The 6,000-nt window shown below is 40.6% G+C and overlaps 1 protein-coding gene across 1 annotated transcript in view; it reads right to left on the bottom strand.

Annotated features, from left to right (window-relative positions):
- Positions 1 to 6,000, bottom strand: part of LOC145417308 (SID1 transmembrane family member 1-like) — an 87,354-nt gene that overhangs the window by 21,782 nt on the left and 59,572 nt on the right. The gene's annotated exons all lie outside the window — the stretch shown is intronic.

Below are 6,000 nucleotides of genomic sequence, written 5' to 3'. Positions count from 1 at the left end.
TCTCATCAGTCTAAAGATCAAATTGTTGACATGATTAATAAAAGCTTGTTTAATGTAACTCCTCCAGATGAGCAAATGCAGCTTGAAATAGCTAGGTTACAGCTAGCCCTGCAGGAGGCTCGTGCTAAGGAGGCTGAGTCTCAGGCTCGTATTCAGGAGGCACAGGCACAAATTGAAATTGCTAGGATTCAGGCAGACCATGAGTATTGCATGAAACACAGTGGAACTGGATCATCTAGCTCTGATGATTTTGATGTGGCTAAAAATGTTAAACTTGTCCCTCCTTTTAATGAATCTGATTTAACAAAGTATTTTCAGTTGCTTGAGAGGGTAGCTACAGGTTTTAATTGGCCCAAAAAGTATTGGCCAGTACTCCTACAGAGTGTTCTCACCGGTAAAGCTCAAGTAACTTATGCATCTTTGCCTCAGGATCAATCTGATAATTATGATGTAGTTAAGAGCTTGATTCTTAAGGCCTATGAGCTTGTTCCTGAAGCCTATAGAGTAAAATTTAGGACAACTTACAAGCAAGATAAGCAATCCCATGTTGAGTAAGCAAAAATCAAAGAAGATCTGTTAGAGCAGTGGTTAAATTCTAAGAATGTAAATTCTGATTTTGATAAATTTAAGCAGATGATTTTGCTGGAGGACTTCAAAAGGTAAATTAATAAAGATGTAAGCCTATATCTTGATGAGAAAAGAATAGATAATTTGTCTGATGCTGCAGTTTTAGCTGATGAATATGTTCTCACTCACAAGAGATATTCTAAAGAAAAAAGGAAAGCTGAGAGTAAGTACATTGCCTCTACTCAGAGTACAGGTAACAGGAAAGAGAATAAAGATGATGTTTCTCAGGAAGTAAATACCAGCTCCACCTCTAGATTTCAGAAAAGTAAATGTACTTATTGTAGTAAGCTTGGTCATACTACGGAGAAATGTTTCAGGAGACAGCGTGATGTGAACAAAAAGGAGTCTTTAAATATTCAGTCAATTGGTCTAGTGTCCACCCTTGAGTTTTCCCAGAATTCTTTAACTGAGTTAACTGAACCTGCTTTGAGGGGTAAATTAAATTCTCATGATGAAGCTCCTCTCTTGAGCAGTAATGTGGGTGACACTCTCAAGAGTTCATGTGCTAATTTCCTGTCTGATGGTTTTGTCAGTCCTCTGGACAATAATGACAGGAAATCAGTTAAAATATATCGTGATACAGGTGCTTGCCAATCCCTTGTGCTGACCAGTGTTCTAAGCTCTAATGTTAATTCCTCTGATGAAACTGTAATCTTACAAGGTGTAGGGAATAATTACTTCTCTGTCCCTCTGTGCAGAGTGAATTTAGAGTCTGGTTTTGTTAATGGTTCCGTTATGGTTGGGTTGGTTGAGACATTCCCAATGTCAGGTGTAACTTTCTTACTTGGAAATGATATTGGTGGAAGTCAAGTGTGTCCAGTTCCTCAGTTGTCTAGTGAACCAGTGACTGTGACCCAGGATTGTGATATCCCTGATGTGTTCTCTGCATGTGCTGTCACTAGGGCTAAGTCTAAAGTTACTGATGATTTAGAGGATAATGATGATGATGATGATGATGTTATCCTTGCTGACACTTTTCTTGCTTATTTGGACCACTCACCAGATGAGGCAGTACCCCGTAGTGTTGATAATTTGTCTCGTCAAGAGTTGGTTGAGTTGCAGGTTCCTGACCCTGAGCTGAAAGGTCTAGCTAACTCTGCTTGCAGTGAGGAAGAGTCAGCTGGTGCTTCTACTTGTTATTATATAAAGTCAGGAGTACTTATGAGAAAGTGGAGACCCCCAACAGCATCAGCCGACTGTGAATGGGAGGTTGTACATCAAGTTGTCATCCCTCGTGTTTGTAAGCAGGATATCATTAGAGTGGCTCATGATTCCAGTTTGGCAGGACACCTTGGAGTGAGGAAGACTGTGGCATGCATTTTGAAACACTTCTACTGGCCAGGTATCTTCAGAGATGTTTCCTGGTATTGTAAGTCTTGTCACACCTGTCAAGTTGTGGGGAAGTGTCATCAGACCGAAAAGGTTGCACCTCTGGTTCCCATTCCTCCTTTTGAGGCGCCTTTCACCCGTGTGTTGGTGGATATTGTGGGCCCTCTTCCTAAGACTTCTTCAGGATTTTCTCATGTGTTGACCCTGATTGATATGGCTACTCGTTATCCTGAAGCCATTCCACTTAGAAATATCTCAGCAAAGAACGTGGTTAAGGAAATGCTGGGGTTCTTCACCAAGTTTGGTCTGCCCAAGGAGGTACAGTCAGACCGGGGAAGTAATTTCATGTCAAATGTTTTCAAGCAGTCTCTGAAAGAGTTGGGCATCACCCAGATCACGTCTTCAGCTTACCATCCCCAGAACCAAGGAGCGTTGGAGAGATATCATCAAACACTCAAATCGATGCTCAGGAAATACTGCTTGGAACATCAGAAAGACTGGGATAAAGGTCTTCCATTCGTTGTATTTGCCGCAAGAGAATCTCCAAATGAATCACTGGGCTTCTCACCCTTTGAACTACTGTTTGGCCATGAAGTAAGAGGACCCCTTAAGCTACTCAAGGAATGCTGGCTGTCGGAGGAAGATGACGTCAACCTGCTGGAGTATGTGATGAAGTTCAAAGAACGCCTGTCCACTGCTTTACAGCTGGCGAGAGAGAATTTAGGAGCTGCTCAGGAGAAGATGAAGACTTGTTATGACAAGAAGTCCAGGTTACGCCACTTTCAGCCAGGAGATCAGGTTTTGATTCTGCTACCGGTGCATGGGCAACCTCTTCAATCCAAGTTTAGTGGTCCTTATTTCGTGGAAAAGAAACTCAGTGATGTCAACTATGTCATCGCCACACCAGATCGTAGAAAGAACAAGGAACTTTGTCACATCAACATGCTAAAGTTATATCACAGGTGGGACGAAAATAACCCAGTCTGCACTGTAGCTGTTCCACCCGAGTCTGCAAGTGAAGTTCTCCCATGCAGTATGAGCCTGAGTGATAGTTTGGGGAAGAATCCTGATATCATGAATGATCTCCAGACTAAGCTTTCTCATCTAGCTCCCGAGGAAAGGCAGGAGTTTTTGGCATTACTGCAGGAGTACCCGCAAGTGTTTCGTGACACTCCAGGAAGAACCACTGTGTTGATGCATGATGTCGATGTTGGAGACGCAAAGCCAATTAAACTGCCTCCTTACCGTGTGAACCCAGTGAAAGTTCCTCTCATCCAGAAGGAGCTTGGCTACCTGTTGGACCACAAGATGATTGAGCCCTGTCAGAGCGAGTGGAGTTCTCCTGTCACTCTAGTCCCTAAGCCAGGTGGGTCACAGCGGCTTTGCATCGACTACAGACGTGTTAATCAGATAACCAAAACAGACACTTACCCTCTCCCTCGCGTGGAAGATTGCATAGACAAGATCGGAAAGGCTAGGTACATAAGTAAGTTTGATTTGTTAAAGGGATACTGGCAAGTACCTATGACTGAACGTGCGAGGGAGATCTCATGTTTTGTAACACTAGAAAAGACTTTTGCATGTTCTGTAATGCCATATGGTATGAAGAATGCACCAGCCACTTTTCAGCTCATGAATGTTGTAACAGAGGGTTTGGCAGGGTGTGTTGTTTATACTGATGATGTATTAATCTTCAGTGACAACTAGAAAGATCACCTATGCCATGTCAGTAAATTTCTTGAGCGTTTGGTTCAGGCTAATCTTGTAGCTAATTTATCAAAGTGTGAGTTTGGTCAAGCTAAAGTTCAGTACCTTGGGTACTAATTGGTGATGGACACGTTGCACCACCAGGAGCTAAGGTTCAGCTTATAAGTGATCTTCCCAGACCTAAAAGTAGGAAAGAGCTACAAAGATTTTTGGGAATGGTAGGTTATTACAGGAGATTTGTTCTTAACTTTTCAATTCTTGTATCACCACTTACAGACCTACTGAAAAAGGGAATTAAATTTGTCTGGACCAATAACTGTGAATCCTCTTTCAGTAAACTTAAAGCTATCCTATTAAGTCAGTCAGTGCTCGCTACTCCAAATTTTGCTAAGCCTTTTAAGATGGCTGTTGACGCAAGTGATACAGGAGCTGGGGCTGTTTTGCTGCAAGAGGATGATCAGGGTATTGAACACCCTGTATCTTATTACAGTAAGAAGTTCACTCCACCTCAATAGAACTACTCCACTATTGAGAAAGGGCTTTTGGCCTTGATTTTGGGTTTACAGCATTTTTCATTTTATTTCTGTTCTGGTTTTGACCCCATAGTCATTTTTACAGATCATAACCCACTGAAATTCCTTAGTAAGTTTAAAGATAAAAATCAGAGATTGACAAGATGGAGTCTACTTCTTCAGGTGTATTCAGTAGACATACAACATGTCAAGGGGAAAGAAAATGTTATTGCAGATTGCTTATCTAGACTTTAGACAGATTGTTTTAGAGTAACAAGAAATTTCATTTGTAAATTTCTTTTTCTTTGTGGGGAGGTGTTACATAGCCTATGATTTCATCATCCTTTGTATAATTCTAATGTACAGTATGCTGCATGTTTGATCACGATTCGCCTCGTGGCTTCCATAGTGACCAGGCTTGCGTGTTCTACCTCACTCCCCCCTTCTCCCCCTTATAGTAGAGTAAGTCGTTCTTTCTGTTGTTCAGAGCAGGAGTGTCAACTCTTCGTCCTCTGTGCCCTCATTTGCGCGTCCTTCTTGCAAGTTGAATCAAGCTCTGCCGGCCCCTATATAATGAGCTCAGTCTCTGCATTATTGCCACTTAGATCTACTCCTCATTTGGTTCACATCTCTGTCCTCCCCTGTATAGTGTATTATCTTTGTGAGTGCTCAGGAAGTCTCCAACCATCTAGCTGCTGTATAATTTGAGTATAAGTGTTATTACATTTTTTCTTGTACTGTATAGCATAAGGCGTTAATTCGTAGGCCTGGTGAGGTTTTTGTAATTCATGTAGAGTTTTTGATGTCAGCCAATATTAATAATATTTTGTATCTATAATAATATATCTTGCTTTAACTGAGCATTATCCGGTTTTCTCATTTATCAGGGTTGACTTAGATAAATTTGCTCTTGCTAAATTGATGTTAATAGAGGCTATTGCAGTTAACCATATATGTAACCTGTTTTGCCATTACATTATCCTTATGAGTCCTGAATGTTTAGTTGTTAGTTTGTGCATTAAACTTTAACTTGTAATTTTACCTAACTCTTTTGTTTTGAACCTGGAACTTTGCGGGACAGTAGTGATTTTAGTATTCTCACTTGAAGTGTTCATTATCTCTCTCTCTGTTCCGTAACAATATATATATACTGCTCACCCTTGTGGAATGGTTGTGGAGAGGTTGCATTAAGACAACTAGGCAAAATTCAGAACAAAGCTGTTAGAATCATTAACAACCCTGCCATTACATATAAACTATCTCCCCTGCAAGTAAGAAAGAATGTTGCCTCCCTAGCATTATTTTACAGATATTTTTTGGCAAATGCTCAGATGAAGTTGAGTCCATGGTGCCACCTCTCCATGCCATCCCTCGTGCTACATGGGCATCTGGTAGCGCTCATGACTGGAATGTCACTCAGCCATATTGCAGAACTTCTGCCTATCAGAATTCTTTCATTTCCCAAACTGCATCTCTCTGGAACTCGCTTTCCCAGAGTTGTTTCCCTCCAAATTTCAACCCACAACTGTTCAAGTCTAACTGTTACAGATATTTTATGAACAGAGGACACCAGTAATCTGGTGTATGGATTATTTTTATTTTTTAATCATTTGTTTTTCCTTCCTCCGTTCTGTTATTTATAATATATAAATATATATATATATATATATATATATATATATATATATATATATAATTTTTTATTCATTTTTCGGCCCTCCTTCCCCTAAGTTTCACCACACAAGTGACATACTCCCTCACAGTACCTGAAGGTTCCTCCCACACATGATATACTCCCTCACATATATATATATATTTATACAGA

The sequence above is a fragment of the Coenobita brevimanus genome, chromosome 110 (assembly GCF_032717465.1).
Source record: "Coenobita brevimanus isolate Jiangsu-jjx chromosome 110, ASM3271746v2, whole genome shotgun sequence".
In the NCBI taxonomy this organism is placed as follows: domain Eukaryota; kingdom Metazoa; phylum Arthropoda; class Malacostraca; order Decapoda; family Coenobitidae; genus Coenobita; species Coenobita brevimanus.
Note: the sequence above shows the minus strand (reverse complement) of the source record. Positions and strands in the feature narration are given on the sequence as shown.